This window comes from Mchenga conophoros, linkage group LG18, assembly GCF_057382185.1.
Source record: "Mchenga conophoros isolate Kocher_MC1m ecotype Shallow Benthic linkage group LG18, M_conophoros_male_GT1.1, whole genome shotgun sequence".
In the NCBI taxonomy this organism is placed as follows: domain Eukaryota; kingdom Metazoa; phylum Chordata; class Actinopteri; order Cichliformes; family Cichlidae; genus Mchenga; species Mchenga conophoros.
Genome location: NC_140543.1, coordinates 23874689 through 23887355, shown reverse-complemented (window position 1 = coordinate 23887355; position 12667 = coordinate 23874689). Strand labels below are relative to the sequence as shown.

At 39.5% G+C, this 12667-nt stretch overlaps 1 protein-coding gene across 1 annotated transcript in view; it reads right to left on the bottom strand.

The window, feature by feature from the left end:
- The window catches only part of clstn2a (calsyntenin 2a), a 152011-nt gene that overhangs the window by 56897 nt on the left and 82447 nt on the right, over window positions 1-12667 (bottom strand). The window lies entirely within an intron of this gene.

Below are 12667 nucleotides of genomic sequence, written 5' to 3'. Positions count from 1 at the left end.
TGAATATACGACATGGACAAAAGTACAGGGCAACCAAAAAGAGCTGCTCAGCCACGGAAACCCACACCATGAAGCTCCTGGTTTGGAGCCCTGCAGTCACTGAGTCAGCAGAGTGTTGCTTTTACTCACCTCAGCGATCCTACTCTGTAACTTTACGTGGTCTGTGAAAATTTAATTGTAAAATTGTTATGAGAAACATCCTTCGAGGAGCAACTTTTTCCTTTCTTACTTTGAGTACAATTCAGAGTCTGTACTTTTTCACTTTTACTTGGGTAAAAAAAGTTGCTTCAGTACTTTTACTGGAGTATTTTTTTAACCCAGGTGTCTGTACTTCTGCTTACGTAAAGAAAGTCTGTACTTTTGCCACATTTGGTAACAAATTACTTTCTTTGGCAAGTGATTAAGTAAAATGCTGCATTATGTAATACGGTACTTTTTAAAAATAATAATAAGAACACTGTGTCTTATTATTATTCTTTAATTGGTCTGTTTAGAATTTAAACTGAAACAGCAGTCACAAATCATTATTATTCGATACTCATACAGACCTTTGGTGCTTTTCAATTTCTTCATTCTGTTTTTAGTGGTGAGTCGAAACAAATTCCATCGAGGATTCAAATTCTGGCGAGTGTAAAGTTATGTGAAGGAGATGTAAAATGAAAATGACCATAATATAGAGGAAAATCCAAAGAACTGGGATTTATTAAAAAAATCTTTCTGAAAAACATGTTAATAAATGCTGTATGTGTGATAATGTTTGTGCATCTCCTGACCCTATCTCGTCCCATTGAGAAAGTCATAGACAAAATACAGCCATATATGCATGCACTAAGATCATGTTAGTGAGAAAATGTCAATAATCACTCCAAAATATTTGCTTCATGAGCACGTCATAACATCAATACATACACAAACTACCTGGCATTAATTCAGTGGCCAAGTGACATTGCCAAAGGATTTCTGAAATACTTAGCATCTTCATGGAAGGTATTTGGATTTTGCACATTTTTTCAAAGTCATTTCCAACAACAGGGAGGGAAATTGAGTCATTGCAGGTAGTGCAGAGGTAGGAGAGTGGTTATAAGTATATGTTAGCTGGAACTCTGACTTAGCTTTGTGCAGCACTTGACTGATGGCCGCCGCTGCCCTCATCCATTACTCTGTCACTTGTTTGAAATTGCCTTTCAAACGTTCTGGCACTTCTGGAAAAAGTGGGTTCTCCTCCCTTTTCTCCTAACAGCAGATAGAAGCCATGGTGCCATGCAAAGATGCACAAAAATCGTATTTTACTTGCTCAGCTGTCAGATCCTGTGCGACCACTTCAGAGATGATTTAGCCCTGTGCTGTGGACCGAATGTCAACATGTGTGAAAAACACAATGGGCAAAAATAATTAGCAAGGGTAGTGGGGGGAAAGTGGGCACATTCGTCAACAAAAAAAAGAAAGAAAAGATATTTGAATGACATAACTGCAGTTTTGACTGGATGGGACAAATAACACTGTGAAACAGTGTGAAATTCTGAATTTTATTTACAGCTTTCAGTTTATCCATAAGGTAAAAAATACAGTATAAGCTCACAGCAACCAAAGGCAATGCGGCAAGGGCAGTCTCTCCTCTTGTCCTCTGCTCCGTCCCTGTGTGTGGGCTTGGTGGTGACATGACAGCTCATTCCTAGGCACTATTAATGACAGAGCTCCCCTTTTCTAGTGCTGACTATCATCTATCAACCAACGGCCAAAGCAGTCATTGCTCCTTCACTAAATTACAACCCACTGCATGAGACATAAAACTGGATAATGGGCTGAAAATTAGCAAATTACAATCATTACACTGCCATAATTGACCCTTGAGACCTGTGTGCAGAAGTACACATCAGCCTTAAGGTAGTGTGTGTGTGTGTGTGTGTGTGTGTGTGTGTGTGTGTGTGTGTGTGTGTGTGTGTGTGTGTGTGTGTGTGTGTGTGTGTGTGTGTGTGTGTGTGAGGCTCTTAACACACTTACATCACCACGGACTGCCATTTGGCTTTTTCTACCTTTAAAACCCGGAGAGCAGCCAAATGGCTTTTAGCTAAGCTTTAGCTTCAGCCAAGTGGAAGCTAAATTGGCTGGTCATTCATATGTATATTAGGTTGTTAGCTGGGAATTCTGGAGGGAGGGGAGTGGGGGTGTGTGATTGAGGGCGTGGGGGAGCTGCTAAAAGCTGTGCACTTCCTTTTGTGTTTCATCTTGATGCATTCTCAATCATCCAGGGAAATAAATCTCCAAAAGTCACCAACTTGGAGTGTTTCAGTTTGCCATCTTAGGGAGAAATCAACACACATGGGTGTATGTCCTTTGTTGCTGAGATTTATTGATGAAAACAGTACAAAAAACCAACCATTTGCACACATATTTACAAATAATAATAAAAAGTGAGTGAGTACATTTCAACATTTTCAGCAATCACTCACAATCCTGGCATCCATCACATCCACGCCACACTTTGTTTTGTTGTAAAGGGTGACAGTGTTTGGCTTCCTTTTGGTAGTGTTATCAGTCTGAACCACGCTGTGCATGCTGCTAAGAATATAGACTGTCTTCTTCCGTTTGGCCGCATACGCCGTCAGCGTGGCAGCAGAGGTTGAAAACACCTAAGAAATAAGATAAATTGTTATTTCCATAGCACTTTTACACACAATGAAACACATAAACATAGAACCACAAAAGACCTGCAACATACCTGAGTGGTGAATTCATTGCGATCTGTCTGTCTAGTGGATTGAGGAATTTCCCTGCGAAGCTTGTTGACTGTGCCGAGGATGGTGGTTTTCCGTCTAAGAAGTTTTTGCGCAAGTGAAAGCGATGTGAAAAAATTGTCCGTGGTAACATTTCTGCCCTTGTCTAGGAATGGTTCCATCAGCCTCATTACTACATTTTCAGAAAGTCTCTCCCCAGTGGGACGACTGTGGTCCTTGCCAAGATATGGGAAGACATTGCAAATGTACTTGGATTTTAGGTCGCAAGCCACCCAAAACTTGATCCCAAACTTGTCAGGTTTACTTGCAATATACTGCAGGAAACTGCACCGAGTCTTTGATGGGAAAAGCTGTTCATCAACGGTGATATGTAGACCAGGGTTGTAGCACGTGATGCAGTTGGTGACAAATGATCCCCACAAACTGGAAATTGCAGCGAACTTATCAGTCTTTGCTCAATCACTGCGGGTGGACTTGTCATCAAAGCGTAGGTGTTGCATGATTTCTTGGAAGCGGTTTCGTGCCATAGTTCCAATTATCTGTGGGTTTCCCAGGTTTGCTGACCAGCAGTCATTTAGAGATGGAACCCTGGTAACCCCCCGCAAGATGACAATTGCAATAAATGCCATTAGTTCAGGGAGGTCCATGAACCAATGAACATGCTCCGTTTGCTGTGCATGTTGAATAGTCCATTCTTGAATGCTATGAAGCATGTCAAAAGTGATGAAACACAGGAAGCTCCGAAGGCGACTCGTGATATTTCTCCTGGCCTTAGCCGTTGGCTCTCCATCTGCAGCGTACGCTTCTATTGGGGTGAAAGGGAGACAGGTCCCCACCTGTTCTTCACGCCACACTGTGCCATCTTTCGCTGTCTCAGTCCCCAAACAAGCTCTCTTTTTAGGTGCAGAAGCATTCAATCAGTCTGCACACACTAAACTACTTACATTCAGAGTCCAGCCAGAATCTCATTGACTTTAAATAAATAGTTACGTAGTTGCTGCAAGACGGTGATTTAACTGCAAGCTGATGTGCAATCTCTCTATTTGTCTGCAATCTCATCCTAGACCTAGACTATGAGGACTTGAACCACCAAACCTGGCACACAGGTACATCCGAGGCCCCTGAAAGTTCTTAACTATTTGAGATATTATAATGACATCACTTAGCAATGGTTTAAAATGTGCCATTCTTAGCATTTGTGCCACTACAACACTTTATAAAAGCATCCTATTGTTTTAATTGCATTACGGTGGCATGTCATTAATAGCCACAAAAGTTGCATTATATGTGGCATATTATAAGCTGTAATGTTGTCTAGCAAGAACCTACCGAAAGGCTAAAAAGACCAATTTTTACCATATATACAACATCTATCACATATATTTTTTTAAAATCTTTTTTTCATTGTGATTAAGTATGTCTGAATCACGGCTAATTCATGCTGTTCCAACAGCATGAATTAGCCAAACAATAGTGTAGCATTGGCATGTATAAGTTTTATTAAAACATTAAATTAAAATGATTAAAAATGTAATTCAATAAAAATAATAGATGATCTAATAAATCTAATCTAATAAAATGATTAAATGTCAGACTACTTCAGTGAATCTTGTCAGATTCACAAACAACAGAGGATATTTTTTCTGTGGTTCTGTACTCATATATTGTCCTGGATATTGAAGTACTTGTGTTCCTCCATTCTCATCATATATGCTTATGTCATTGTTGTTGTTGTTGTTGTTGTTTTGCACAGGTATCAAATAATGCATTTTTAATCAATTCAAAACACGACACATGATGTTATCACATGATAACATCATGTGTAATATAGGCACAGATTCTCTGTTGATGCTTGTATTTATCCAAGCACTCCAGTTCATACCCATCTTAAACTTAAACTTAGACAGGGGAGAATTTATTTCATATAAATATAAAATTACTTCCATAATTAGTCTTATGTCATTTAGACAAGATGCAAATTCAAGCACTCTGTGCCTGTGTCCCCCAAAATATTCAATTAGCCTATTACATGGACTTTTAATGAAATAGCAGGAGCAGCACTCAGCAAGGTCAACCAAAGAGAGCAAAATATGCGAATTACATTTCTGTGACTACCAGAATAAAACATGGAATTGAACAGCGTCAAATACAGAAGTGGAGTCTAACTGACTTTTAAGACTGATACTGATAGTCAGAGATGGGCAGTAACGCGTTACTGTAATCCAATTACTTTTTTCAGGTAACGAATAAAGTAAGGGATTACTATTGCAAAAACGGTAACTGGCAAATTGTTAAACTTTGGCAATAATGTCAGACCACCAACAAATGAGTCAGACTCTAAGTAGAAGTACATTCAAATATTTCTAATTCAGTAGATTTACACTTGATTTATTATCATAATTTTTAATCATAGAGTTAAGTTTTAGGGAATCAAGTATTTTATATAGTGTTGACTCATTCTGACCATAACCACAGCCTACCAGTTCCTTAAGAGAGTGTTTATATGCAGGTGGTGGTTGGTCTTGTAACAGTACATACAAATATAAACTGTAACAGAAGGATTTCTTTAAAAAATAGGCAACAACATCAACATCTCCAGTTAAAGCGAGTCAACAAATGGCAATTTGTTTTCTCATTATTTCATTCCTTCCGTCTCATATTTATCTTGGTCATTATCCAGATTATTGCAAGAACAGGTGACAGAACAACAGAGGTTTAAGTGGTTTACAACAAAAGAGAGGTGGGATGGCGTTAGGAGGGTGTAGGGGTCATGGATGATGGAGGATAAAGTTAGTCTGACTAATTCTGATATTGTACACAGGTCTAAAAGCCAGATTATCCTATTTTATGGTCGCATGAACAAGGCAAATGGAGTGAGGAAGATATGCAAATTGCTCTCTAATTGGCCTGTCAGGTTTCTGAAGCCCTGTCAAACCACTGTCAGAAAGAGAGAGAGCAGGGGCCAGAGCCAGGGAACACAAAGAATTACTGGATTAGTTTCAGCTGCTATTCACTGCCCATTTCATTAAGCAATTTCAGCTCACACCAGGACCATGGGTCAGTGCTCCATGCTTGAAGAGCAGATTTTTCAGCTGTCATTTTGACAAGAGAGGCAGCACATCTCAACACTGCCTTCCTCCTCCACACATTGCTGGCTCAATGAAAAACACAGATACTGCCAGTAAACAAGCGTTCACGAGCTTCCCTTCACTGTAGATGGTACCAGGAAGGCATATTCAAGTGTTGAAAAGGTGGCAAGAAAACATTAGGAAACAAAACGGTGAGCAACACATCCTCATCCCCTCACAGATTCAAAATCATTTAAAGAAAAAGTCTCTCCTCTTTTTCCCCTTCATCAATACTTCGACTAGTAATACCAGGGTAAGTTTGTGGAGCTGTGTTCGTAGTATTCAATACGTAAATTAATTTGATATAGGTTATTAGTGAGTAGGGAGAGTTTTCTAAGCCCGGCTCATTAGCAGCTACAGTGTTACCAATGACATGTGTGGTTTACTTGGATACTTGTAGAAGATTTATCACTCAAGATTATGAGAAGTTTAATTATTAAGTGAATTTGTAATTTCACACCAAATGACCCTTTTAAAGCGGCCTTTGATATCAATATATTTAAATATCTGATGGCTATGATATGAGGTTGAAATACTGAAACTAAATGTGGATTTTCAGGCAAAAATTCAACATTTAACTTACAGGCCCTGTACAGCGGAAGATACAAAATAATAAATACATAAATAAATAAATAAGTAGGCTTGCTCTTAGGCTCCAGCATAAAGTTATCCAGTCATTCACCCTAAAGCATGAGGAAGAGCCAAAGATCTAAAACAATAATGCTGAATCTTGTTCATAATATGTGTTTTTACTGCCAAAAGTACAGGAGGAAAGACTTTTAGTGTCACGTAAAACCACTGTATTTGTCAAATGTACCACTGTCTTAGCTAATGTGGAGTGAAAACCTTCAATCTAAAGAGTTTGTTTCCACACTATATTACCTACAGGTATATGTAATCAATGTTTTTTATGACTTTTTTTTTACACATCTTATAATCCTACAAACTTATGCTACAGCTGCAGTTGTTGGAGACTGTAGAACAACCAAAATGACTGTGTGCAATGAACTTGCAATTTTGCAAAACTTTGAAATGGTTGCTTTGAAGACGTGGAATAGGTCTGCCACAATGGTGATAAAATGGCAATACGATGGGTTCAGTCTACAATCAGTCTGCACACACTAAACTACTTACATTCAGAGTCCAGCCAGAATCTCATTGACTTTAAATAAATAGTTACGTAGTTGCTGCAAGACGGTGATTTAACTGCAAGCTGATGTGGGCACTCAGCAACCTTGCCTTTATATAAGCATATAACCAGAATACCAGATAGAAAGCCCTTCAGTCTCCTATTGCTAAGACACACGTTGCAGTCAGCTCAGCACAGACTGATAATCAGTGCATTGATGAATTCTTCTGTTTTTTATGGTACAGTCTATTTTACAGGTAATTATCTGACCCCTCAAGGCATGAATATAAAAGCAGCAACATTTGTCCCTTTAATGAATGAATGAAACAATTCTACATTTAAAAAAAGCTGTCACAGGTGCAGCACATCCCATAGATATACACAAGCACACACAAAAACACACTCAAAACCTCAGCTCATTACAAGTTTGGCAGCCGCACACACACTAAAAGAAATGGAGAGTAATCGGGAAATTGAAAATCATCGCATAGTGTCAAGAATTGAGAGACAGATCCAGTGTAAAATAGAAAAAAATTGGGTAATAGGGTGATAATAGAAGGGTCTGAGTCCTTTGTAAAATCAATCAGAGGCTAAGAGGTTGCTTGACGCCGTGAGCAATTTGACAATGCATTGACGACAGAGCTCCAGTGGAGCATTACTGGATGTGTAATTACTATGACCATCTTATATGGATCCAATTAGCTTCCTTCAACAGTGAAGAGACATAGCACTTCCCATGATATAAATGGACTCTTTCACTGTTTGTCAGTGTTTTCCGATAAAAGGGTAGTACCAGATCATAAGTGCATCTTTTCAGAAACAGGGCATTTAAGATGATTTACTCATTTAAGATGATTTGAGTTTATGATACACACGCTGCATTTTCCTTGAAACAAACCAAGGATGAAATCAGCCTCATACCATAAACAGACTACATCTGCTGAGCTTTAAATTCTGTAGGCAGGAACCAAAGGTCTTATAACCAAGCGCAAGAATGGGCAGTACAGTTAAACACAGGTGGGACATAAAGAGGAAAGAGTTAGTTTCATCCTTTATGGTCACTGACAATGAAACGCTACAAGTTGAAAATAAATGACCACCTGTAAACACGAGAACAAAAACCCACACATCACCTGCAGGCCAGGCGGCAATGCTAGTGCTATTTAAAAATCCCCAACTATCAATACAGTATTGGATGCCTTAAAAACTCAATAATATTTACTGTTAAAATTAATAAAAGCCATAACTCATTGTTTTATATTTAAATATTTTAAAATTAGCTATTAAGTGCAATAAGTGAATCCCTTGATAGTAAGCCTAACAAATCATATATTTTAGTACATTCAGTTGCTGAAACCAACCATCCATCTATTTTCTTAAAAGCAACAACTTTGGATGTCTTTATTGGATTTACTGGTGATTGTTCATGCTCAAAGTCTCTGAACAGGGCTAACACACCAAAATCAAGCATTCACACTTGCAGCCAATTCAGAATAACCAGTTTACCTAACACTGTGGAAGGAAACCAGAGTACCCAGAGAATCGACACAGGCAGAGGGATAAAACATGCAAACTCCACACAGAGAAACCAGCAAACCCAAACCTGGGATTTTCTTTCTGTGAGGTAACAGTAGCCTCTGCATCGCTGTGCCACCCTGTACTGCAGAGCCTGTATCATATTTTAATAAATGTAAAAGCCTTCACAGATGATTAAAAAAAGCTGGAAGCCATTCAATCAGTTTTGTTTAGTGTTTATTAGACATTATGCTCTGCAGACCAGCTGGATGGGCCAACTTATGGCTCTTGGGCCAAATTAAGCCTATAAGACATAAATTAAGTAGCACAGCTATACTACAGTTCCACCTCCACTGTGGATTTGTTTATGTGTCGACAAAGTACACAAACTTTATGGAGTTGTACCACTAATGCTCCATTATGCTCCAGTGAAAGTGTTAAATTTTGACTGATAAGCATAACTACTCATCTTATCTCATGCATATCTTATTGTGTTTAGATAATTAAAACATTTTCAATTAAAAACATGCAAGATAACAGGTGACATTCCCAGTGGGTTTCTTTCTATAAGCAACAATTTTAACTTATTAATACTCACTTCATAATAACTCAGCTAGTGAGTTTGGCTTTGTGTGCTCTGTGATTACTTATGCAGGGAGCTAACAGACACGGTGCTGACAGAATTAAATGAGTTTTTATAATGCTGTGTGCTAATGGCGGTTGCAGCAGAGTGAAATCCGGTTTGTAGGTGTCAAAGCTGAAGAGAATGCAGAATCTTTGATGTTCTGTTTCATGTTTCAGACCTGCCTCGGTGTTACCTCACAACTAAGCGCCCACTGCAGAAATTTAACCATCGCACAAAGGCAAAGAGGACAGACAGAAGGAAGAGGGAGAACGGGAGAGAGAGAGAGGCAGACAAAGTGATATGTTCCTCTCGTCCTTAGAGAAACAGACACCTGCAGGTTTGATCAGACTTTGCCTTCAATATCCTCTCTTATCCTTTGATGATCCATCACATCGTCTCTTTCTATTCTCTCAGTCTCATTTTCGCACGCACACACATATACTTCACATCCTCATCTTGGATGGATCTTTGTTTCTGTCTTTCATCTCCTTCTCTTACCTCACATTTTTTCCCCTCCAACATTTCCTGCCTCTCTCCCTCCTTGTTCCAATTTCTGTTTTTCTCGCCACCTTTAAATTTTCACTTAGCTTGTGCTTCGTTGGGCTCCACTTTTTAATTGTCATCTCTGCTTTAGTCACCAAGGTGCAGCCTTACTTTCAGGTACTTGGTTTATGTAGTTTTGGATTTGGCAAACTGATCAAGAATTGTCTTGGCTTGAAATAGAGTCTTTTCCTGTTGTTTTGGAACAGATGATAAGTATTGCAAACAGTGATACAATTAGGCAGCACATCAATAGGCTGTTATTATCCTGGTATTATTTTTGCTGTACAAAGGAAAGTATTAATGAGGTTAAAGGGGACCGTCCATGGCTCACACAGCAATAAATAGCTGAAACTGAACTTACACAGACAGACTGAGGGGGGAACAGGGGGGCTGAATCTTCACAAACGGACTTTTCTTAAAATTACAAAAAAATGTATACACTCACACGCCTGAGTAAGAATCATGTATGAAAGGGAACATGGACAACAAGATTTGTTTTTTCACCTGTTGTGTTCTCCCTGTCCTGTCTGCTGATCGATGTCAGCTGTGTCTTCCAGGTGTTTTCCCTTTGCCCTACTTTCCTCTTGTATTTAATGTCTGTGTCTGCTCCTGCTCGTCGTCACGTCGTGCCCTCATTCTGGCCTGTGTAGTTCAGTTTCATGCCCTCATCGTTCTGTTCCGTTTCCTGATTTATGCCTACAATAAAGCAGTGGACTTTGAGTTTAAACTCCACCTCCACGAGTCTGCATTTTGGGTCCTTTTTCCTGCCTGCCCGCACACAGCCATGACAGAAACAAGCCACCCTTAAGCTGCAAAAACAGAAAGAAAACAGAGAAAGTGCTACAATATTAGGAGTGACAAAATCTACAGTTTGGTGCATCCTGAGAAAGAAAGAAAGAAAGAAAGACAGAAAGAAAGAAAGCACTGGTGAATTCAGCAATGCAAATGGAAGACAATGGTGGTGGATCATCGCAGAATGATTTCCATGGTTTAAGAGAAACCAGAACAGCCAACCAAGTTAACAACACTCTGCAGGAGCTAGGTCTATCAATATCCAAGTGTACCATAAAGAGAAACTACAGGGAGTTTTCTGCAAGGCAGAAGCCACACAAAAACCTCAAGAATAGAAAAGCTAGATTGAACTTTGCTAAAAAGCCAACACAGTTCTGGAAAAACATTCTTTGAACAGATGAAACCAAAATCAACCTCTCTGTTTATGCAGATATATTTTTAAGATACTTAACGGTCAGAGAGACTGGCCTCAGAAAATGAAACACAAACGGTTCATTAGGAGAAATAAACAGATGATGATTTGATTCAATATTTAAAAAAACAAACAAACCAACCACAGTAAACTTAAAGTGACAATTGCCAATAATAACCATGAGTGTCCAAATGCAGCCAATGGGAATGATCAAACATGTTTTTTGGCACAAATAGTTTGCTTGTGATAGCCTGCTCTCACTGTCATTGTCCATCTGGCTTCTCTGTTTTCTGTCATCTGACTATTCACACTTTGCCTCCCATTTTCAAACAATTCGTGCTCCTTTACCCCGTGTGTGTCCTGCAGTGGAAACAATGTACCATAGTAGATTATTCTGGTGCCATGATGAATGGTAAGAATCTGTGTCTGTTGACTGTGGCCTTGAGATAAAGAGTAGGCAAATGAAACTGTCTGCTTGGCTTGCTGCACCCCAGAGTCCACTGTCACCATTCCTCATGCTAATTTGATTGAGAACGCTCTATCAGCACATACTCCTCGACCCACACACCTTTGCTCAAGGGACGTGTAGGTGGTGGAGCGGGGTGGGGTGGGGGGTGGGGGTGGGGGTACAGGATGCCATCAAGCCACATAGTAATAACAAATTTATCTCCAGGATGCCTGTCTCAGCATATAATGTTCAAGTTAGGCCCACTGTGGGTAGTTTACATCAAAGTGAAATGTGGCGCTGCAGACGAAGGCAGGACAGAGCCAAAGACGAAATGGTAAAGAGAAAAAATCAGATGTTTAAACATGTGAGATGGGGTAAGAAGCGAAGGTGAGACAGTCAGCATGATTAAAAATAAAGAATTACAGAAGAAAAGGACCTAGCAATCTTCATTTGTGTTTCCACATTGCAAATGATGTGGAGCCAGAAGGATATCCCTCTCCTTTCAGCAGTAAAACGAAACCAGGATTGATGAGAGTGTATATAATGCGCAAGTGACTGGCTGTATATGGGCTTGCTAGGAGCAAAGCGTCGACACAGTGAAGTGGAAGAAGGATAGCTGGATTGAGAGAGAAAGAATGTGGCGCCGGGTGGAGAGAAAGATACAAATGAAGGTCTAGATCGAGATAAAGATTTGAGAGAATAGTTCAACTCCAAAGGAGGGCATTGTGTGCAAAACCCAGGGTGAGCTGTAGCAATTGCCAGGGGAGATAAATTGGGACAGAGCTGCTCTTTTATGGCCATTTTTTCAGTCTCCTTGGTAGCTATTGTATGGGTTTCATTCATTAGACCGTATGCAATGAAAAACATTCAGGGAGAGAAATATCACCAGTCAGCAGCCAGTGTACAGCTCTGCGTTTTCCTCTGGGGCAATATTTCACAAAGCTTGACCTTCTCAAGTAAACAAACCACATGTTAATCATGGAGAAAAACAATTACAATTAATTTCCTCTTTTGTTTGCCTACTTGTCACGGTGTCATTAAACTTTTACCACATCATGGATTTGGTTACCAGGGAACGTTATGTGCTGTAAAATACTGTAAGGCTGCTTTGGTGGACAGAAACAATGTCTGGAAGCGGTTTCTTCAGTGTCTTCACTTGTAATGAATAAAATATGACTGTAGTTGCTATTGTTGCTAAATATATTCTGAGTTTTCTTCTGAGGTGAAACTAAGTCTTCCTTTCCCCCACAAGGGGATCGTTAAATCTCTATACAGTACATTTGCAATGCAGATTCTACAACATTTGGGTTACACCATAGAGTACTACACAACATGTACAA